The sequence below is a fragment of the Haliaeetus albicilla genome, chromosome 14, assembly GCF_947461875.1.
Source record: "Haliaeetus albicilla chromosome 14, bHalAlb1.1, whole genome shotgun sequence".
Classification (NCBI taxonomy): Eukaryota; Metazoa; Chordata; class Aves; order Accipitriformes; family Accipitridae; genus Haliaeetus; species Haliaeetus albicilla.
In genome coordinates this window covers 38,336,206-38,360,233 of record NC_091496.1, presented here as the reverse complement: position 1 = coordinate 38,360,233, position 24,028 = coordinate 38,336,206, and positions in this window count along the sequence as shown.

The window sequence follows — 24,028 nt, the reverse complement described above, 5'->3', positions numbered from 1 at the left end:
TGGATGCCAGCCGACCTCCCGTCGAAAATATTTTCGGTGCTAGCTGGGTTCCCGTCGAAAGTATATTTGGCACCGGCCAAGCCGCCGTCGAAAATATTTTCGGCGCCGGTCGCGGTCCCATCGAAAATATTTTCGGCACCGGACGAGGTACTGTCGAAAATACTTTTGATGCCGGCCGAGCCTCCGTCGAAAACATTTTTGACGCCGCCCGAGCTTCCGTTGAAAATATTTTCGGTGCTGGCCGAGAACCCGTCGGAAATATTTTCGGAGCCGGCCGAGACCCTGTCGAAAATATTTTCGGTGCCGTCCGAGCTCCCGTCGAAAATATTTTTGGCGCCGTTCGAGGCCCCGTCGAAACTATTTTCGGGGCCATCCGAGCCTCCGTCGAAAACATTTTGGCACCGGCCAACAGGCCGTCGAAAATATTTTGGTGCCGGCCGAGCCCCCGTAGAAAATATTTTCGGTGCCGGCCGAGCTCCAATCGAAAATATTTTCGGTGCCGGCCGAGATCCCGTCGAAAATATTTTCGGAGCCGGACGAGACCCCGTCGAAAATATTTTTGGTGCCGGCCGAGATCCTGTCAAAAATCTTTTGGATGCCAGCCGAGCCCCCGTCGAAAATATTTTCGGTGCCAGCTGGGCCCCCGTCGAAAATATATTTGGCACTGGCCAAGCTGCCGTCGAAAATATTTTCGGCGCCATTCGCGGTCCCGTCGAAAATATTTTCGGCACCGGTCGAGGTACTGTCGAAAATATTTTCGGGGCCGTCCGAGCTCCCGTCGAAAATATTTCTGACGCCGGACGAGCTTCCGTCGAAAATATTTTAGGCACCGGCCGAGATCCTGTCGAATATATTTTCGGCTCCGGTCGAGGTACTGTCGAAAATATTTTCGGGGCCGTCCGAGCTTCCATCGAAAATATTTTAGGCACCGGCCGAGCTTCCATCGAAAATATTTTCGGTGCCGGATGAGACACCGACGAAAATATTTTCGGTGCCGGCCGGGCCCCTGTCTAAAATATTTCCGGTGCTGGTCAGAACCTTGTCGAAAATATTTTCGGGGCCAGCCAAGCTCCCGTCGAAAATATTTTCGGAGCCGGCCGAGCCGCCGTCGAAAATATTTTAGCACCGGCCGAGCTTCCATCGAAAATATTTTCGCTGCCGGATGAGACACCGACGAAAATATTTTCGGTGCCGGCCGGGCCCCCGTCTAAAATATTTCCGGTACTGGTCAGAACCTTGTCGAAAATATTTTCGCGGCCGGCCGAGCTCCCGTCGAAAATATTTTTGACGCCGGCCGAGCTTCCGTCGAAAATATTTTTGGTGCCGACCGAGATCCCGTCGAAAATATTTTCGGAGCCAGCTGAGCTGCCGTCGAAAATATTTTTGCCACCGGTCAAGGTACTGTCAAAAATATTTTTGGGGCCGTCTGAGCTCCCGTCGAAAATAGTTTTGACGCCGGCGGATCTTCCGTCGAAAATATTTTCAGTGCCAGCCGAGATCCCGTTGAAAATATTTTCGGAGCCGTCCGAGCTTCCGTCTAAAATATTTTTGGTGCCGGCCGAGATCCTGTCGAAAATCTTTTGGATGCCAGCCGAGCCTCCATCGAAAATATTTTCGGTGCCAGCTGGGCCCCCGTCGAAACTATTTTTGGCACCGGCCAATCCGCCGTCGAAAATATTTTCGGCGCCGGTCGCGGTCCCGTCGAAAATATTTTCGGCGCCGTTCGAGGTCCCGTCGAAACTATTTTCGGGGCCGTCCGAGCCTCCGTCGAAAACATTTTGGCACCGGCCAAGACGCCGTCAAAAATATTTTTGGTGCCGTCCGAGCCCCCGTCGAAAATATTTTCGGAGCCGGCCGAGCTCCCGTCGAAAATATTTTCGGAGCCGGCTGAGCCGCCGTCAAAAATATTTTCCGCACCGGTCAAGGTACTGTCAAAAATATTTTCGGTGCCGGCCGAGCTCCCATCGAAAATATTTTCGGCACCGGACGAGGTACTGTCGAAAATATTTTTGATGCCGGCCGAGCTTCCGTCAAAAATATTTTTGACGCCGCCCGAGCTTCCGTTGAAAATATTTTCGGTGCCGGCCGAGATCCCGTCGAAAATATTTTCGGAGCCAGCCGAGACCCTGTCGAAAATATTTTCGGGGCCGTCCGAGCTGCCGTCGAAAATATTTTCGGCGCCGTTCGAGGTCCCGTCGAAACTATTTTCGGGGCGGTCCGAGCCTCCGTCGAAAACATTTTGGCACCGGCCAACACGCCGTCAAAAATATTTTTGGTGCCGATCGAGCCCCCGTTGAAAATATTTTCGGTGCCGGCCGAGCTCCAATCGAAAATATTTTCGGTGCCGGCCGAGATCCCGTCGAAAATATTTTCGGAGCCGGATGAGACCCCGTCGAAAATATTTTTGGTGCCGGCCGAGATCTTGTCGAAAATCTTTTGGATGCCAGCCGACCTCCCGTCGAAAATATTTTCGGTGCCAGCTGGGCCCCCGTCGAAAATGTTTTTGGCACCGGACAAGCCGCCGTCGAAAATATTTTCGGCGCCGTTCGCGGTCCCGTCGAAAATATTTTCGGCACCGGTCGAGGTACTGTCGAAAATATTTTCGGGGCCGTCCGAGCTCCAGTCGAAAATATTTTCGGTGCCGGCCGAGCTCCCGTCGAAAATATTTTAGGCACCGGCCGAGATCCTGTCGAAGATATTTTCGGCACCGGTCGAGGTACTGTCGAAAATATTTTCGGGGCCGTCCGAGCTTCCATCGAAAATATTTTCGGTGCCGGCCGAGCTCCCGTCGAAAATATTTTCGGAGCCGGCCGAGCCGCCGTCGAAAATATTTTAGGCACCGGCCGAGCTTCCATCGAAAATATTTTCGGTGCCTGATGAGACACCGACGAAAATATTTTCGGTGCCGGCCGGGCCCCCGTCTAAAATATTTCCGGTGCTGGTCAGAACCTTGTCGAAAATATTTTCGGGGCCGGCCGAGCTCCCGTCGAAAATATTTTTGGTGCCGGCCGAGCTCCAGTCGAAAATAGTTTTGACGCCGGCGGATCTTCCGTCGAAAACATTTTCCGTGCCGGCCGAGATCCCGTTGAAAATATTTTCGGAGCCGTCCGAGCTTCCGTCTAAAATATTTTTGGTGCCGGCCGAGATCCTGTCGAAAATCTTTTGGATGCCAGCCGAGCCTCCATCGAAAATATTTTCGGTGCCAGCTGGGCCCCCGTCGAAACTATATTTGGCACCGGCCAAGCCGCCGTCGAAAATATTTTCGGCGCCGGTCGCGGTCCCGTCGAAAATATTTTCGGCACCGGTCGAGGTCCTGTCGAAAATATTTTCGGAGCCGTCCGAGCTCCCGTCGAAAATATTTCTGACGCCGGACGAGCTTCCGTCGAAAATATTTTCGGTGCCGGCCGAGATCCTGTTGAAGATAGTTTCGGTGCCGGCCGAGCTCCCGTCGAAAATATTTTCGGCGCCGTTCGAGATCCTGTCGAAGATAGTTTCGGTGCCGGCTGAGCTCCCGTTGAAAATATTTTCGGCGCCGTTCGAGATCCTGTCGAAGATAGTTTCGGTGCCGGCCGAGCTCCCGTCGAAAATATTTTCGGCGCTGTCCCAGCCCCCGTCGAAACTATTTTCGGGGCCGTCCGAGCCTCCGTCAAAAACATTTTGGCACCGGCCAACACGCTGTCAAAAATACTTTTGGTGCCGTCTGAGCCCCCGTTGAAAATATTTTCGGTGCCGGCCGAGCTCCAATCGAAAATATTTTCGGTGCCGGCCGAGATCCCGTCGAAAATATTTTCGGAGCCGGACGAGACCCCGTCGAAAATATTTTTGGTGCCGGCCGAGATCCTGTCGAAAATATTTTCGGAGCCGGCTGAGCCGCTGTCAAAAATATTTTCCGCAGCGGTCAAGGTACTGTCAAAAATATTTTCGGTGCCGGCCGAGCTCCCATCGAAAATATTTTCGGCACCGGACGAGGTACTGTCGAAAATATTTTTGATGCCGGCCGAGCTTCCGTCGAAAATATTTTTGACGCCGCCCGAGCTTCCGTTGAAAATATTTTCGGTGCCGGCCGAGATCCCGTCGAAAATATTTTCGGAGCCAGCCGAGACCCTGTCGAAAATATTTTCGGGGCCGTCCGAGCTGCTGTCGAAAATATTTTCGGCGCCGTTCGAGGTCCCGTCGAAACTATTTTCGGGGCCGTCCGAGCCTCCGTCGAAAACATTTTGGCACCGGCCAACACGCCGTCGAAAATATTTTTGGTGCCGATCGAGCCCCCGTCGAAAATATTTTCGGAGCTGGACGAGACCCCGTCGAAAATATTTTTGGTGCCGGCCGAGATCTTGTTGAAAATCTTTTGGATGCCAGACGAGCTTCCGTCGAAAATATTTTCGGCACCGGTCGAGGTACTGTCGAAAATATTTTCGGGGCCGTCCGAGCTCCAGTCGAAAATATTTTCGGTGCCGGCCGAGCTCCCGTCGAAAATATTTTAGGCACCGGCCGAGATCCTGTCGAAGATATTTTCGGCACCGGTCGAGGTACTGTCGAAAATATTTTCAGGGCCGTCCGAGCTTCCATCGAAAATATTTTCGGTGCCGGCCGAGCTCCCGTCGAAAATATTTTCGGAGCCGGCCGAGCCGCCGTCGAAAATATTTTAGGCACCGGCCGAGCTTCCATCGAAAATATTTTCGGTGCCGGATGAGACACCGACGAAAATATTTTCGGTGCCGGCCGGGCCCCCGTCTAAAATATTTCCGGTGCTGGTCAGAACCTTGTCGAAAATATTTTCGCGGCCGGCCGAGCTCCCGTCGAAAATATTTTTGACGCCGGCCGAGCTTCCGTCGAAAATATTTTCGGCGCCGTTCGAGATCCTGTCGAAGATAGTTTCGGTGCCGGCCGAGATCCCGTCGAAAATATTTTCGGCGCCATTCGAGGTCCCATCGAAACTATTTTCGGGGCCGTCCGAGCCTCCGTCGAAAACATTTTGGCACCGGCCAACACGCCGTCGAAAATATTTTTGGTGCCGATCGAGCCGCCGTTGAAAATATTTTCGGTGCCGGCCGAGCTCCAATTGAAAATATTTTCGGTGCCGGCCGAGATCCCGTCGAAAATATTTTCGGTGCCAGCTGGGCCCCCGTCGAAAATATTTTTGGCACCGGCCAAGCTGCCGTCGAAAATATTTTCGGCGCCGTTCGCGGTCCCGTCGAAAATATTTTCGGCACCGGTCGAGGTACTGTCGAAAATATTTTCGGGGCCGTCCGAGCTCCCGTCGAAAATATTTCTGACGCCGGACGAGCTTCCGTCAAAAATATTTTAGGCACCGGCCGAGATCCTGTCGAAGATATTTTCGGCACCGGTCGAGGTACTGTCGAAAATATTTTCGGGGCCGTCGAAGCTTCCATCGAAAATATTTTCGGTGCCGGCCGAGATCCCGTCGAAAATATTTTCGGAGCCGGACGAGCTTCCGTCGAAAATATTTTCGGTGCCGGCCGAGATCCTGTCGAAGATAGTTTCGGTGCCGGCCATGCTCCCGTCGAAAATATTTTCGGTGCCGTTCGAGATCCTGTCGAAGACAGTTTCGGTGCTGGCCGAGCTCCCGTCGAAAATATTTTCGGCGCCGTTCGAGGTCCCGTCGAAACTATTTTCGGGGCCGTCCGAGCCTCCGTGAAAAACATTTTGGCACCGGCCAACACGCAGTCAAAAATATTTTTGGTGCCGTCCGAGCCCCCGTTGAAAGTATTTTTGGTGCCGGCCGAGCTCCCGTCGAAAATATTTTCGGGGCCGGCTGAGCCGCCTTCGAAAATATTTTCCGCAGCGGTCAAGGTACTGTCAAAAATATTTTCGGCGCCGGCCGAGCTCCAATCGAAAATATTTTCGGTGCCGGCCGAGATCCCGTCGAAAATATTTTCGGAGCCGGATGAGACCCCGTCGAAAATATTTTTGGTGCCGGCCGAGATCTTGTCGAAAATCTTTTGGATGCCAGCCGACCTCCCGTCGAAAATATTTTCGGTGCTAGCTGGGCCCCCGTCGAAAGTATATTTGGCACCGGCCAAGCCGCCGTCGAAAATATTTTCGGCGCCGGTCGCGGTCCCATCGAAAATATTTTCGGCACCGGACGAGGTACTGTCGAAAATACTTTTGATGCCGGCCGAGCCTCCGTCGAAAACATTTTTGACGCCGCCCGAGCTTCCGTTGAAAATATTTTCGGTGCTGGCCGAGAACCCGTCGGAAATATTTTCGGAGCCGGCCGAGACCCTGTCGAAAATATTTTCGGTGCCGTCCGAGCTCCCGTCGAAAATATTTTTGGCGCCGTTCGAGGCCCCGTCGAAACTATTTTCGGGGCCATCCGAGCCTCCGTCGAAAACATTTTGGCACCGGCCAACAGGCCGTCGAAAATATTTTGGTGCCGGCCGAGCCCCCGTAGAAAATATTTTCGGTGCCGGCCGAGCTCCAATCGAAAATATTTTCGGTGCCGGCCGAGATCCCGTCGAAAATATTTTCGGAGCCGGACGAGACCCCGTCGAAAATATTTTTGGTGCCGGCCGAGATCCTGTCAAAAATCTTTTGGATGCCAGCCGAGCCCCCGTCGAAAATATTTTCGGTGCCAGCTGGGCCCCCGTCGAAAATATATTTGGCACTGGCCAAGCTGCCGTCGAAAATATTTTCGGCGCCATTCGCGGTCCCGTCGAAAATATTTTCGGCACCGGTCGAGGTACTGTCGAAAATATTTTCGGGGCCGTCCGAGCTCCCGTCGAAAATATTTCTGACGCCGGACGAGCTTCCGTCGAAAATATTTTAGGCACCGGCCGAGATCCTGTCGAATATATTTTCGGCTCCGGTCGAGGTACTGTCGAAAATATTTTCGGGGCCGTCCGAGCTTCCATCGAAAATATTTTAGGCACCGGCCGAGCTTCCATCGAAAATATTTTCGGTGCCGGATGAGACACCGACGAAAATATTTTCGGTGCCGGCCGGGCCCCTGTCTAAAATATTTCCGGTGCTGGTCAGAACCTTGTCGAAAATATTTTCGGGGCCAGCCAAGCTCCCGTCGAAAATATTTTCGGAGCCGGCCGAGCCGCCGTCGAAAATATTTTAGCACCGGCCGAGCTTCCATCGAAAATATTTTCGCTGCCGGATGAGACACCGACGAAAATATTTTCGGTGCCGGCCGGGCCCCCGTCTAAAATATTTCCGGTACTGGTCAGAACCTTGTCGAAAATATTTTCGCGGCCGGCCGAGCTCCCGTCGAAAATATTTTTGACGCCGGCCGAGCTTCCGTCGAAAATATTTTTGGTGCCGACCGAGATCCCGTCGAAAATATTTTCGGAGCCAGCTGAGCTGCCGTCGAAAATATTTTTGCCACCGGTCAAGGTACTGTCAAAAATATTTTTGGGGCCGTCTGAGCTCCCGTCGAAAATAGTTTTGACGCCGGCGGATCTTCCGTCGAAAATATTTTCAGTGCCAGCCGAGATCCCGTTGAAAATATTTTCGGAGCCGTCCGAGCTTCCGTCTAAAATATTTTTGGTGCCGGCCGAGATCCTGTCGAAAATCTTTTGGATGCCAGCCGAGCCTCCATCGAAAATATTTTCGGTGCCAGCTGGGCCCCCGTCGAAACTATTTTTGGCACCGGCCAATCCGCCGTCGAAAATATTTTCGGCGCCGGTCGCGGTCCCGTCGAAACTATTTTCGGGGCCGTCCGAGCCTCCGTCAAAAACATTTTGGCACCGGCCAAGACGCCGTCAAAAATATTTTTGGTGCCGTCCGAGCCCCCGTCGAAAATATTTTCGGAGCCGGCCGAGCTCCCGTCGAAAATATTTTCGGAGCCGGCTGAGCCGCCGTCAAAAATATTTTCCGCACCGGTCAAGGTACTGTCAAAAATATTTTCGGTGCCGGCCGAGCTCCCATCGAAAATATTTTCGGCACCGGACGAGGTACTGTCGAAAATATTTTTGATGCCGGCCGAGCTTCCGTCAAAAATATTTTTGACGCCGCCCGAGCTTCCGTTGAAAATATTTTCGGTGCCGGCCGAGATCCCGTCGAAAATATTTTCGGAGCCAGCCGAGACCCTGTCGAAAATATTTTCGGGGCCGTCCGAGCTGCCGTCGAAAATATTTTCGGCGCCGTTCGAGGTCCCGTCGAAACTATTTTCGGGGCGGTCCGAGCCTCCGTCGAAAACATTTTGGCACCGGCCAACACGCCGTCAAAAATATTTTTGGTGCCGATCGAGCCCCCGTTGAAAATATTTTCGGTGCCGGCCGAGCTCCAATCGAAAATATTTTCGGTGCCGGCCGAGATCCCGTCGAAAATATTTTCGGAGCCGGATGAGACCCCGTCGAAAATATTTTTGGTGCCGGCCGAGATCTTGTCGAAAATCTTTTGGATGCCAGCCGACCTCCCGTCGAAAATATTTTCGGTGCCAGCTGGGCCCCCGTCGAAAATATTTTTGGCACCGGACAAGCCGCCGTCGAAAATATTTTCGGCGCCGTTCGCGGTCCCGTCGAAAATATTTTCGGCACCGGTCGAGGTACTGTCGAAAATATTTTCGGGGCCGTCCGAGCTCCAGTCGAAAATATTTTCGGTGCCGGCCGAGCTCCCGTCGAAAATATTTTAGGCACCGGCCGAGATCCTGTCGAAGATATTTTCGGCACCGGTCGAGGTACTGTCGAAAATATTTTCGGGGCCGTCCGAGCTTCCATCGAAAATATTTTCGGTGCCGGCCGAGCTCCCGTCGAAAATATTTTCGGAGCCGGCTGAGCCGCCGTCGAAAATATTTTAGGCACCGGCCGAGCTTCCATCGAAAATATTTTCGGTGCCGGATGAGACACCGACGAAAATATTTTCGGTGCCGGCCGGGCCCCCGTCTGAAATATTTCCGGTGCTGGTCAGAACCTTGTCGAAAATATTTTCGGGGCCGGCCGAGCTCCCGTCGAAAATATTTTTGGTGCCGGCCGAGCTCCAGTCGAAAATAGTTTTGACGCCGGCGGATCTTCCGTCGAAAACATTTTCCGTGCCGGCCGAGATCCCGTTGAAAATATTTTCGGAGCCGTCCGAGCTTCCGTCTAAAATATTTTTGGTGCCGGCCGAGATCCTGTCGAAAATCTTTTGGATGCCAGCCGAGCCTCCATCGAAAATATTTTCGGTGCCAGCTGGGCCCCCGTCGAAACTATATTTGGCACCGGCCAAGCCGCCGTCGAAAATATTTTCGGCGCCGGTCGCGGTCCCGTCGAAAATATTTTCGGCACCGGTCGAGGTCCTGTCGAAAATATTTTCGGAGCCGTCCGAGCTCCCGTCGAAAATATTTCTGACGCCGGACGAGCTTCCGTCGAAAATATTTTCGGTGCCGGCCGAGATCCTGTTGAAGATAGTTTCGGTGCCGGCCGAGCTCCCGTCGAAAATATTTTCGGCGCCGTTCGAGATCCTGTCGAAGATAGTTTCGGTGCCGGCTGAGCTCCCGTTGAAAATATTTTCGGCGCCGTTCGAGATCCTGTCGAAGATAGTTTCGGTGCCGGCCGAGCTCCCGTCGAAAATATTTTCGGCGCTGTCCCAGCCCCCGTCGAAACTATTTTCGGGGCCGTCCGAGCCTCCGTCAAAAACATTTTGGCACCGGCCAACACGCTGTCAAAAATACTTTTGGTGCCGTCCGAGCCCCCGTTGAAAATATTTTCGGTGCCGGCCGAGCTCCAATCGAAAATATTTTCGGTGCCGGCCGAGATCCCGTCGAAAATATTTTCGGAGCCGGACGAGACCCCGTCGAAAATATTTTTGGTGCCGGCCGAGATCCTGTCGAAAATATTTTCGGAGCCGGCTGAGCCGCCGTCAAAAATATTTTCCGCAGCGGTCAAGGTACTGTCAAAAATATTTTCGGTGCCGGCCGAGCTCCCATCGAAAATATTTTCGGCACCGGACGAGGTACTGTCGAAAATATTTTTGATGCCGGCCGAGCTTCCGTCGAAAATATTTTTGACGCCGCCCGAGCTTCCGTTGAAAATATTTTCGGTGCCGGCCGAGATCCCGTCGAAAATATTTTCGGAGCCAGCCGAGACCCTGTCGAAAATATTTTCGGGGCCGTCCGAGCTGCTGTCGAAAATATTTTCGGCGCCGTTCGAGGTCCCGTCGAAACTATTTTCGGGGCCGTCCGAGCCTCCGTCGAAAACATTTTGGCACCGGCCAACACGCCGTCGAAAATATTTTTGGTGCCGATCGAGCCCCCGTCGAAAATATTTTCGGAGCTGGACGAGACCCCGTCGAAAATATTTTTGGTGCCGGCCGAGATCTTGTTGAAAATCTTTTGGATGCCAGACGAGCTTCCGTCGAAAATATTTTCGGCACCGGTCGAGGTACTGTCGAAAATATTTTCGGGGCCGTCCGAGCTCCAGTCGAAAATATTTTCGGTGCCGGCCGAGCTCCCGTCGAAAATATTTTAGGCACCGGCCGAGATCCTGTCGAAGATATTTTCGGCACCGGTCGAGGTACTGTCGAAAATATTTTCAGGGCCGTCCGAGCTTCCATCGAAAATATTTTCGGTGCCGGCCGAGCTCCCGTCGAAAATATTTTCGGAGCCGGCCGAGCCGCCGTCGAAAATATTTTAGGCACCGGCCGAGCTTCCATCGAAAATATTTTCGGTGCCGGATGAGACACCGACGAAAATATTTTCGGTGCCGGCCGGGCCCCCGTCTAAAATATTTCCGGTGCTGGTCAGAACCTTGTCGAAAATATTTTCGCGGCCGGCCGAGCTCCCGTCGAAAATATTTTTGACGCCGGCCGAGCTTCCGTCGAAAATATTTTCGGCGCCGTTCGAGATCCTGTCGAAGATAGTTTCGGTGCCGGCCGAGATCCCGTCGAAAATATTTTCGGCGCCATTCGAGGTCCCATCGAAACTATTTTCGGGGCCGTCCGAGCCTCCGTCGAAAACATTTTGGCACCGGCCAACACGCCGTCGAAAATATTTTTGGTGCCGATCGAGCCGCCGTTGAAAATATTTTCGGTGCCGGCCGAGCTCCAATTGAAAATATTTTCGGTGCCGGCCGAGATCCCGTCGAAAATATTTTCGGTGCCAGCTGGGCCCCCGTCGAAAATATTTTTGGCACCGGCCAAGCTGCCGTCGAAAATATTTTCGGCGCCGTTCGCGGTCCCGTCGAAAATATTTTCGGCACCGGTCGAGGTACTGTCGAAAATATTTTCGGGGCCGTCCGAGCTCCCGTCGAAAATATTTCTGACGCCGGACGAGCTTCCGTCAAAAATATTTTAGGCACCGGCCGAGATCCTGTCGAAGATATTTTCGGCACCGGTCGAGGTACTGTCGAAAATATTTTCGGGGCCGTCGAAGCTTCCATCGAAAATATTTTCGGTGCCGGCCGAGATCCCGTCGAAAATATTTTCGGAGCCGGACGAGCTTCCGTCGAAAATATTTTCGGTGCCGGCCGAGATCCTGTCGAAGATAGTTTCGGTGCCGGCCATGCTCCCGTCGAAAATATTTTCGGTGCCGTTCGAGATCCTGTCGAAGACAGTTTCGGTGCTGGCCGAGCTCCCGTCGAAAATATTTTCGGCGCCGTTCGAGGTCCCGTCGAAACTATTTTCGGGGCCGTCCGAGCCTCCGTGAAAAACATTTTGGCACCGGCCAACACGCAGTCAAAAATATTTTTGGTGCCGTCCGAGCCCCCGTTGAAAGTATTTTTGGTGCCGGCCGAGCTCCCGTCGAAAATATTTTCGGGGCCGGCTGAGCCGCCTTCGAAAATATTTTCCGCAGCGGTCAAGGTACTGTCAAAAATATTTTCGGCGCCGGCCGAGCTCCAATCGAAAATATTTTCGGTGCCGGCCGAGATCCCGTCGAAAATATTTTCGGAGCCGGATGAGACCCCGTCGAAAATATTTTTGGTGCCGGCCGAGATCTTGTCGAAAATCTTTTGGATGCCAGCCGACCTCCCGTCGAAAATATTTTCGGTGCTAGCTGGGCCCCCGTCGAAAGTATATTTGGCACCGGCCAAGCCGCCGTCGAAAATATTTTCGGCGCCGGTCGCGGTCCCATCGAAAATATTTTCGGCACCGGACGAGGTACTGTCGAAAATACTTTTGATGCCGGCCGAGCCTCCGTCGAAAACATTTTTGACGCCGCCCGAGCTTCCGTTGAAAATATTTTCGGTGCTGGCCGAGAACCCGTCGGAAATATTTTCGGAGCCGGCCGAGACCCTGTCGAAAATATTTTCGGTGCCGTCCGAGCTCCCGTCGAAAATATTTTTGGCGCCGTTCGAGGTCCCGTCGAAAACTATTTTCGGGGCCGTCCGAGCCTCCGTCAAAAACATTTTGGCACCGGCCAACACGCAGTCAAAAATATTTTGGTGCCGGCCGAGCCCCCGTAGAAAATATTTTCGGTGCCGGCCGAGCTCCAATCGAAAATATTTTCGGTGCCGGCCGAGATCCCGTCGAAAATATTTTCGGAGCCGGACGAGACCCCGTCGAAAATATTTTTGGTGCCGGCCGAGATCCTGTCAAAAATCTTTTGGATGCCAGCCGAGCCCCCGTCGAAAATATTTTCGGTGCCAGCTGGGCCCCCGTCGAAAATATATTTGGCACTGGCCAAGCTGCCGTCGAAAATATTTTCGGCGCCATTCGCGGTCCCGTTGAAAATATTTTCGGCACCGGTCGAGGTACTGTCGAAAATATTTTCGGGGCCGTCCGAGCTCCCGTCGAAAATATTTCTGACGCCGGACGAGCTTCCGTCGAAAATATTTTAGGCACCGGCCGAGATCCTGTCGAATATATTTTCGGCTCCGGTCGAGGTACTGTCGAAAATATTTTCGGGGCCGTCCGAGCTTCCATCGAAAATATTTTAGGCACCGGCCGAGCTTCCATCGAAAATATTTTCGGTGCCGGATGAGACACCGACGAAAATATTTTCGGTGCCGGCCGGGCCCCTGTCTAAAATATTTCCGGTGCTGGTCAGAACCTTGTCGAAAATATTTTCGGGGCCAGCCAAGCTCCCGTCGAAAATATTTTCGGAGCCGGCCGAGCCGCCGTCGAAAATATTTTAGCACCGGCCGAGCTTCCATCGAAAATATTTTCGCTGCCGGATGAGACACCGACGAAAATATTTTCGGTGCCGGCCGGGCCCCCGTCTAAAATATTTCCGGTACTGGTCAGAACCTTGTCGAAAATATTTTCGCGGCCGGCCGAGCTCCCGTCGAAAATATTTTTGACGCCGGCCGAGCTTCCGTCGAAAATATTTTTGGTGCCGACCGAGATCCCGTCGAAAATATTTTCGGAGCCAGCTGAGCTGCCGTCGAAAATATTTTTGCCACCGGTCAAGGTACTGTCAAAAATATTTTTGGGGCCGTCTGAGCTCCCGTCGAAAATAGTTTTGACGCCGGCGGATCTTCCGTCGAAAATATTTTCAGTGCCAGCCGAGATCCCGTTGAAAATATTTTCGGAGCCGTCCGAGCTTCCGTCTAAAATATTTTTGGTGCCGGCCGAGATCCTGTCGAAAATCTTTTGGATGCCAGCCGAGCCTCCATCGAAAATATTTTCGGTGCCAGCTGGGCCCCCGTCGAAACTATTTTTGGCACCGGCCAATCCGCCGTCGAAAATATTTTCGGCGCCGGTCGCGGTCCCGTCGAAACTATTTTCGGGGCCGTCCGAGCCTCCGTCAAAAACATTTTGGCACCGGCCAAGACGCCGTCAAAAATATTTTTGGTGCCGTCCGAGCCCCCGTCGAAAATATTTTCGGAGCCGGCCGAGCTCCCGTCGAAAATATTTTCGGAGCCGGCTGAGCCGCCGTCAAAAATATTTTCCGCACCGGTCAAGGTACTGTCAAAAATATTTTCGGTGCCGGCCGAGCTCCCATCGAAAATATTTTCGGCACCGGACGAGGTACTGTCGAAAATATTTTTGATGCCGGCCGAGCTTCCGTCAAAAATATTTTTGACGCCGCCCGAGCTTCCGTTGAAAATATTTTCGGTGCCGGCCGAGATCCCGTCGAAAATATTTTCGGAGCCAGCCGAGACCCTGTCGAAAATATTTTCGGGGCCGTCCGAGCTGCCGTCGAAAATATTTTCGGCGCCGTTCGAGGTCCCGTCGAAACTATTTTCGGGGCGGTCCGAGCCTCCGTCGAAAACATTTTGGCACCGGCCAACACGCCGTCAAAAATATTTTTGGTGCCGATCGAGCCCCCGTTGAAAATATTTTCGGTGCCGGCCGAGCTCCAATCGAAAATATTTTCGGTGCCGGCCGAGATCCCGTCGAAAATATTTTCGGAGCCGGATGAGACCCCGTCGAAAATATTTTTGGTGCCGGCCGAGATCTTGTCGAAAATCTTTTGGATGCCAGCCGACCTCCCGTCGAAAATATTTTCGGTGCCAGCTGGGCCCCCGTCGAAAATATTTTTGGCACCGGACAAGCCGCCGTCGAAAATATTTTCGGCGCCGTTCGCGGTCCCGTCGAAAATATTTTCGGCACCGGTCGAGGTACTGTCGAAAATATTTTCGGGGCCGTCCGAGCTCCAGTCGAAAATATTTTCGGTGCCGGCCGAGCTCCCGTCGAAAATATTTTAGGCACCGGCCGAGATCCTGTCGAAGATATTTTCGGCACCGGTCGAGGTACTGTCGAAAATATTTTCGGGGCCGTCCGAGCTTCCATCGAAAATATTTTCGGTGCCGGCCGAGCTCCCGTCGAAAATATTTTCGGAGCCGGCCGAGCCGCCGTCGAAAATATTTTAGGCACCGGCCGAGCTTCCATCGAAAATATTTTCGGTGCCGGATGAGACACCGACGAAAATATTTTCGGTGCCGGCCGGGCCCCCGTCTGAAATATTTCCGGTGCTGGTCAGAACCTTGTCGAAAATATTTTCGGGGCCGGCCGAGCTCCCGTCGAAAATATTTTTGGTGCCGGCCGAGCTCCAGTCGAAAATAGTTTTGACGCCGGCGGATCTTCCGTCGAAAACATTTTCCGTGCCGGCCGAGATCCCGTTGAAAATATTTTCGGAGCCGTCCGAGCTTCCGTCTAAAATATTTTTGGTGCCGGCCGAGATCCTGTCGAAAATCTTTTGGATGCCAGCCGAGCCTCCATCGAAAATATTTTCGGTGCCAGCTGGGCCCCCGTCGAAACTATATTTGGCACCGGCCAAGCCGCCGTCGAAAATATTTTCGGCGCCGGTCGCGGTCCCGTCGAAAATATTTTCGGCACCGGTCGAGGTCCTGTCGAAAATATTTTCGGAGCCGTCCGAGCTCCCGTCGAAAATATTTCTGACGCCGGACGAGCTTCCGTCGAAAATATTTTCGGTGCCGGCCGAGATCCTGTTGAAGATAGTTTCGGTGCCGGCCGAGCTCCCGTCGAAAATATTTTCGGCGCCGTTCGAGATCCTGTCGAAGATAGTTTCGGTGCCGGCTGAGCTCCCGTTGAAAATATTTTCGGCGCCGTTCGAGATCCTGTCGAAGATAGTTTCGGTGCCGGCCGAGCTCCCGTCGAAAATATTTTCGGCGCTGTCCCAGCCCCCGTCGAAACTATTTTCGGGGCCGTCCGAGCCTCCGTCAAAAACATTTTGGCACCGGCCAACACGCTGTCAAAAATACTTTTGGTGCCGTCCGAGCCCCCGTTGAAAATATTTTCGGTGCCGGCCGAGCTCCAATCGAAAATATTTTCGGTGCCGGCCGAGATCCCGTCGAAAATATTTTCGGAGCCGGACGAGACCCCGTCGAAAATATTTTTGGTGCCGGCCGAGATCCTGTCGAAAATATTTTCGGAGCCGGCTGAGCCGCCGTCAAAAATATTTTCCGCAGCGGTCAAGGTACTGTCAAAAATATTTTCGGTGCCGGCCGAGCTCCCATCGAAAATATTTTCGGCACCGGACGAGGTACTGTCGAAAATATTTTTGATGCCGGCCGAGCTTCCGTCGAAAATATTTTTGACGCCGCCCGAGCTTCCGTTGAAAATATTTTCGGTGCCGGCCGAGATCCCGTCGAAAATATTTTCGGAGCCAGCCGAGACCCTGTCGAAAATATTTTCGGGGCCGTCCGAGCTGCTGTCGAAAATATTTTCGGCGCCGTTCGAGGTCCCGTCGAAACTATTTTCGGGGCCGTCCGAGCCTCCGTCGAAAACATTTTGGCACCGGCCAACACGCCGTCGAAAATATTTTTGGTGCCGATCGAGCCCCCGTCGAAAATATTTTCGGAGCTGGACGAGACCCCGTCGAAAATATTTTTGGTGCCGGCCGAGATCTTGTTGAAAATCTTTTGGATGCCAGACGAGCTTCCGTCGAAAATATTTTCGGCACCGGTCGAGGTACTGTCGAAAATATTTTCGGAGCCGTCCGAGCTCCCGTCGAAAATATTTCTGACGCCGGACGAGCTTCCGTCGAAAATATTTTCGGTGCCGGCCGAGATCCTGTTGAAGATAGTTTCGGTGCCGGCCGAGCTCCCGTCGAAAATATTTTCGGCGCCGTTCGAGATCCTGTCGAAGATAGTTTCGGTGCCGGCTGAGCTCCCGTTGAAAATATTTTCGGCGCCGTTCGAGATCCTGTCGAAGATAGTTTCGGTGCCGGCCGAGCTCCCGTCGAAAATATTTTCGGCGCTGTCCCAGCCCCCGTCGAAACTATTTTCGGGGCCGTCCGAGCCTCCGTCAAAAACATTTTGGCACCGGCCAACACGCTGTCAAAAATACTTTTGGTGCCGTCCGAGCCCCCGTTGAAAATATTTTCGGTGCCGGCCGAGCTCCAATCGAAAATATTTTCGGTGCCGGCCGAGACCCCGTCGAAAATATTCTCGGGGCCGTCCGAGCTCCCGTCGAAAATATTTTGGACGCCGGCCGAGACCCCATCGAAAAAATTTTCGACGCCGGCCGAAATCCCGTCGAAAATATTTTCGGTGCCGGCTGAGTCCCGTCTAAAATATTTTCGGTGCCAGGCGGGCCCCCGTCGAAAATATTTTCGGTGCCGGCCGAGCCCCCATCGAAAACATTTTCGGCGCCGTTCGAGGTCCCGTCGAAAATATTTTCGGAGCCGGACGAGACCCCGTCGAAAATATTTTCGGGGCCGTCCGAGCCTCCGTCGAAAACATTTTTGGCACCGGTCGAGGTACTGTCGAAAATATTTTCGGGGCCGTCCGAGCTCCCGTTGAAAATATTTTTGACGCCGGCCAAGCTTCCATCGAAAATATTTTCGGAGCCAGCTGAGCCGCCGTTGAAAATATTTTCGGCACCGGTCAAGGTACTGTCAAAAATATTTTCGGTGCTGGCCGAGATCCCGTCGAAAATATTTTCGGAGCCGGCCGAGCCGCCGTCGAAAATATTTTAGGCACCGGCTGAGCCTCCATCGAAAATATTTTCGGTGCCGGATGAGACACTGACGAAAATATTTTCGGTGCCGGCCGGGCCCCCATCTAAAATATTTCGGTGCCGGTCAGGACCTTGTCGAAAGTATTTTCGGGGCCATCCGAGCTCCCGTCGAAAATATTTTTGACGCCAGCCGAGCTTCCGTCGAAAATATTTTCAGCACCGGTCGAGCTTCCGTCGAAAATATTTTCGGTGCCGGCCGAGATCCCGTCGAAAATATTTTCGGAGCCGGCCGAGACCCTGTCGAAACTATTTTCGGTGCCGGCCGAGCTCCCGTCGAAAATATTTTCGGCGCCGTTCGAGGTCCCGTCGAAACTATTTTCGGGGCCGTCCGAGCCTCTGTCGAAAACATTTTGGCACCGGCCAACACGCCGTCGAAAATATTTTTGGTGCCGGCCGAGCCCCGTTGAAAATATTTTCGGTGCCGGCCGAGCTCCAATCGTAAATATTTTTGGTGCCGGACGAGCCCCCGTCGAAAATATTTTTGGCCCCGGCCAACACGCCGTCGAAAATATTTTCTGCACCGTTCGCGGTCCCGTCAAAAATATTTTCGGCACCGGTCGAGGTACTGTCGAAAATATTTTCGGTGCCGGCCGGGCCCCCGTCTAAAATATTTTCGGTGCCGGTCAGAACCTTGTCGAAAATATTTTCGGTGCCGGCCGAGACCCCGTCGAAAATATTTTCGGGGCCGTCCGAGCCTCCGTCGAAAACATTTTTGGCACCGGCCAACACGCCGTCGAAAATATTTTTGACGCCGGCCGAGCTTCCGTCGAAAATATTTTTGGTGCTGACCGAGATCCCGTCGAAAATATTTTCGGAGCCGGCTGAGCTGCCGTCGAAAATATTTTTGCCACCGGCGGAGCTTCCGTCGAAAATATTTTCGGAGCCGGCCGAGATCCCGTCGAAAATATTTTCGGAGCCGGCTGAGCCGCCGTCAAAAATATTTTCCGCACCGGTCAAGGTACTGTCAAAAATATTTTCGGTGCCGGCCGAGCTCCCATCGAAAATATTTTCGGCACCGGACGAGGTACTGTCGAAAGTATTTTTGATGCCGGCCGAGCTTCCGTCGAAAATATTTTTGACGCCGCCCGAGCTTCCGTTGAAAATATTTTCGGTGCCGGCCGAGATCCCGTCGAAAATATTTTCGGAGCCAGCCGAGACCCTGTCGAAAATATTTTCGGGGCCGTCCGAGCTGCCATCGAAAATATTTTCGGCGCCGTTCGAGGTCCCGTCGAAACTATTTTCGGGGCTGTCCGAGCCTCCGTCGAAAACATTTTGGCACCGGCCAACACGCCGTCGAAAATATTTTTGGTGCCGATCGACCCCCGTTGAAAATATTTTCGGCACCGGTCGAGGTCCTGTCGAAAATATTTTCGGAGCCGTCCGAGCTCCCATCGAAAATATTTCTGACGCCGGACGAGCTTCCGTCGAAAATATTTTCGGCGCCGTTCGAGATCCTGTCGAAGATAGTTTCGGTGCCGGCCGAGCTCCCGTCGAAAATATTTTCGGCGCCGTTCGAGATCCTGTCGAAGATAGTTTCGGTGCCGGCCGAGATCCCGTCGAAACTATTTTCGGGGCCGTCCGAGCCTCCGTCGAAAACATTTTGGCACCGGCCAACACGCCGTCGAAAATATTTTTGGTGCCGGCCGAGCCCCCGTAGAAAATATTTTCGGTGCCGGCCGAGCTCCAATCGAAAATATTTTCGGTGCCGGCCGAGATCCCGTCGAAAATATTTTTGGTGCCGGCCGAGATCCTGTCAAAAATCTTTTGGATGCCAGCCGACCTCCCGTTGAAAATATTTTCGGTGCCAGCTGGGCCCCCGTCGAAAATATTTTTGGCACCGGCCAAGCCGCCGTCGAAAATATTTTCGGCGTCGTTCGCGGTCCCGTCGAAAATATTTTCGGCACCGGTCGAGGTACTGTCGAAAATATTTTCGGGGCCGTCCGAGCTCCCGTCGAAAATATTTCTGATGCCGGACGAGCTTCCGTCGAAAATATTTTAGGCACCGGCCGAGATCCTGTCGAAGATATTTTCGGCACCGGTCGAGGTACTGTCGAAAATATTTTAGGCACCGGCCGAGCTTCCGTCGAAAATATTTTCGGTGCCGGATGAGACACCGACGAAAATATTTTCGGTGCCGGCCGGGCCCCCATCTAAAATATTTCCGGTGCTGGTCAGAACCTTGTCGAAAATATTTTCGGGGCCGGCCGAGCTCCCGTCGAAAATATTTTTGGTGCCGGCCGAGATCCCGTCGAAAATATTTTCGGGGCCGCCCGAGCTCCCGTCGAAAATATTTTTGACGCCGGCGGAGCTTCCGTCGAAAATATTTTCGGTGCCGGCCAAGATCCTGTCGAAGATATTTTCGGTGCCGGCCGAGCTCCCGTCGAAAATATTTTCAGCACCGGTCGAGCTTCCGTCGAAAATATTTTAGCTGCCGGCCGAGATCCCATCGATAATATTTTCGGAGCCGGCCGAGCCGCCGTCGAAAATATTTTAGGCACCGGCCGAGCCTCCATCGAAAATATTTTCGGTGCCGGATGAGACACCGACGAAAATATTTTCGGTGCCGGCCGAGACCCCGTCGAAAATATTTTTGGTGCCGGTCAGAACCTTGTCGAAAATATTTTCGGGGCCGGCCGAGCCCCTTTTAAAAATATTTTCGGGGCTGGCCGAGCTCCCGTCTAAAATATTTTCGGTGCCAGCCGAGTTCCCATCGAAAATATTTTCGTCACCGTACGAGGTACTGTTGAAAATATTTTTGGGGCCATCCGAGCTCCCGTCGAAAATATTTTTGACGCCGGCCGAGCTTCCGTCGAAAATATTTTCAGCACCGGTCGAGCTTCCGTCGAAAATATTTTCGGTGCCGGCCGAGATCCCGTCGAAAATATTTTCGCAGCCGGCCGAGACCCTGTCGAAACTATTTTCGGTGCCGGCCGAGCTCCAATCGAAAATATTTTTGACGCCAGCCGGGCTTCCGTCGAAAATATTTTCGGAGCCGGCCGAGACCCCGTCGAATATATTATCGGGGCCCTCCGACCCTCCGTCGAAAACATTTTTGGCACCGGCCAACACGCCGTCGAAAATATTTTTGGTGCTGGCCGAGCCCCCGTTGAAAATATTTTTGGTGGCGGCCGAACTCCAATCGAAAATATTTTCGGGGCCGTCCGAGCCTCCGTCGAAAACATTTTGGCACCGGCCAACACGCCGTCGAAAATATTTTTGGTGCCAGCCGAGCCCCCGTTGAAAATATTTTCGGTGCCGGCCGAGCTCCAGTCGAAAATATTTTCGGAGCCGGCCAAGCTGCCGTCGAAAATATTTTCGGAGCCGGCTGAGCTGCCGTCGAAAATATTTTCGGCGCCGTTCGAGGTCCCGTCGAAACTATTTTTGACGCCGGCCGAGCTTCCGTCGAAAACATTTTGGCACCGGCCAACACGCCGTCGAAAATATTTTTGCCACCGGCGGAGCTTCCGTCGAAAATATTTTCGGTGCTGGATGAGACACCGACGAAAATATTTTCGGTGCCGGCCGGGCCCCCGTCTAAAATATTTCCGGTGCTGGTCAGAACCTTGTCGAAAATATTTTCGGGGCCAGCCAAGCTCCCGTCGAAAATATTTTCGGAGCCGGCCGAGCCGCCGTCGAAAATATTTTAGGCACCGGCCGAGCTTCCATCGAAAATATTTTCGTTGCCGGATGAGACACCGACGAAAATATTTTCGGTGCCGGCCGGGCCCCCGTCTAAAATATTTCCGGTGCTGGTCAGAACCTTGTCGAAAATATTTTCGGGGCCGGCCGAGCTCCCGTCGAAAATATTTTTGACGCCGGCCGAGCTTCCGTCGAAAATATTTTTGGTGCTGACCGAGATCCCGTCGAAAATATTTTCGGAGCCGGCTGAGCTGCCGTCGAAAATATTTTTGCCACCGGTCAAGGTACTGTCAAAAATATTTTCGGGGCCGTCCGAGCTCCCGTCGAAAATATTTTTGACACCGGCGGAGCTTCCGTCGAAAATATTTTCGGTGCCGGCGGAGATCCCATCGAAAATATTTTCGGCACCGGTCGAGGTCCTGTCGAAAATATTTTCGGGGCTGTCCGAGCTCCCGTCGAAAATAGTTTTGACGCCGGCGGATCTTCCGTCGAAAATATTTTCAGTGCCGGCCGAGATCCCGTTGAAAATATTTTCGGAGCCGTCCGAGCTTCCGTCTAAAATATTTTTGGTGCCGGCCGAGATCCTGTCGAAAATCTTTTGGATGCCAGCCGAGCCTCCGTCGAAAATATTTTCGGCGCTGTTCGAGGTCCCGTCGAAACTATTTTCGGGGCCCTCCGAGCCTCCGTCAAAAACATTTTGGCACCGGCCAAGACGCCGTCAAAAATATTTTTGGTGCTGTCCGAGCCCCCGTCGAAAATATTTTCGGAGCCGGCCGAGCTCCCGTCGAAAATATTTTCGGAGCCGGCTGAGCCGCCGTCAAAAATATTTTCCGCAGCGGTCAAGGTACTGTCAAAAATATTTTCGGTGCCGGCCGAGCTCCCATCGAAAATATTTTCGGCACCAGACGAGGTACTGTCGAAAATATTTTTGATGCCGGCCGAGCTTCCGTCGAAAATATTTTTGACGCCGCCCGAGCTTCCGTTGAAAATATTTTCGGTGCCGGCCGAGATCCCGTCGAAAATATTTTCGGAGCCAGCCGAGACCCTGTCGAAAATATTTTCGGGGCCGTCCGAGCTGCCGTCGAAAATATTTTCGGCGCCGTTCGAGGTCCCGTCGAAACTATTTTCGGGGCCGTCCGAGCCTCCGTCGAAAACATTTTGGCACCGGCCAACACGCCGTCGAAAATATTTTTGGTGCCAGCCGAGCCCCCGTTGAAAATATTTTCGGTGCCGGCCGAGCTCCAATCGAAAATATTTTCGGTGCCGGCCGAGATCCCGTCGAAAATATTTTCGGAGCCGGACGAGACCCCGTCGAAAATATTTTTGGTGCCGGCCGAGATCTTGTCGAAAATCTTTTGGATGCCAGCCGACCTCCCGTCGAAAATATTTTCGGTGCCAGCTGGGCCCCCGTCGAAAATATTTTTGGCACCGGCCAAGCTGCCGTCGAAAATATTTTCGGCGCCGTTCGCGGTCCCGTCGAAAATATTTTCGGCACCGGTCGAGTTACTGTTGAAAATATTTTCGGGGCCGTCCGAGCTTCCATCGAAAATATTTTCGGTGCCGGCCGAGCTCCCGTCGAAAATATTTTCGGATCCGGCCGAGCCGCCGTCGAAAATATTTTAGGCACCGGCCGAGCTTCCATCGAAAATATTTTTGGTGCCGGATGAGACACCGACGAAAATATTTTCGGTGCCGGCCGGGCCCCCATCTAAAATATTTCCGGTGCTGGTCAGAACCTTGTCGAAAATATTTTCGGGGCCGGCCGAGCTCCCGTAGAAAATATTTTTGGTGCCGGCCGAGATCCCGTCGAAAATATTTTCGGAGCCGTCCGAGCTCCCGTCGAAAATATTTCTGACGCCGGACGAGCTTCCGTCGAAAATATTTTAGGCACCGGCCGAGCTTCCATCGAAAATATTTTCGTTGCTGGATGAGACACCGATGAAAATATTTTCGGTGCCGGCCGGGCCCCCGTCTAAAATATTTCCGGTGCTGGTCAGAACCTTGTCGAAAATATTTTCGCGGCCGGCCGAGCTCCCGTCGAAAATATTTTTGACGCCGGCCGAGCTTCCGTCGAAAATATTTTTGGTGCTGACCGAGATCCCGTCGAAAATATTTTCGGAGCCGGCTGAGCTGCCGTCGAAAATATTTTTGCCACCGGTCAAGGTACTGTCAAAAATATTTTCGGGGCCGTCCGAGCTCCCGTCGAAAATATTTTTGACACCGGCGGAGCTTCTGTCGAAAATATTTTCGGTGCCGGCGGAGATCCCGTCGAAAATATTTTCGGCACCGGTCGAGGTCCTGTCGAAAATATTTTCGGGGCTGTCCGAGCTCCCGTCGAAAATAGTTTTGACGCCGGCGGATCTTCCGTCAAAAATATTTTCAGTGCCAGCCGAGATCCCGTTGAAAATATTTTCGGAGCCGTCCGAGCTTCCGTCTAAAATATTTTTGGTGCCGGCCGAGATCCTGTCGAAAATCTTTTGGATGCCAGCCGAGCCTCCGTCGAAAATATTTTCGGTGCCAGCTGGGCCCCCGTCGAAACTATTTTTGGCACCGGCCAAGCCGCCGTCGAAAATATTTTCGGCGCCGGTCGCGGTCCCGTCGAAAATATTTTCGGCGCTGTTCGAGGTCCCGTCGAAACTATTTTCGGGGCCCTCCGAGCCTCCGTCAAAAACATTTTGGCACCGGCCAAGACGCCGTCAAAAATATTTTTGGTGCTGTCCGAGCCCCCGTCGAAAATATTTTCGGAGCCGGCCGAGCTCCCGTCGAAAATATTTTCGGAGCCGGCTGAGCCGCCGTCAAAAATATTTTCCGCAGCGGTCAAGGTACTGTCAAAAATATTTTCGGTGCCGGCCGAGCTCCCATCGAAAATATTTTCGGCACCAGACGAGGTACTGTCGAAAATATTTTTGATGCCGGCCGAGCTTCCGTCGAAAATATTTTTGACGCCGCCCGAGCTTCCGTTGAAAATATTTTCGGTGCCGGCCGAGATCCCGTCGAAAATATTTTCGGAGCCAGCCGAGACCCTGTCGAAAATATTTTCGGGGCCGTCCGAGCTGCCGTCGAAAATATTTTCGGCGCC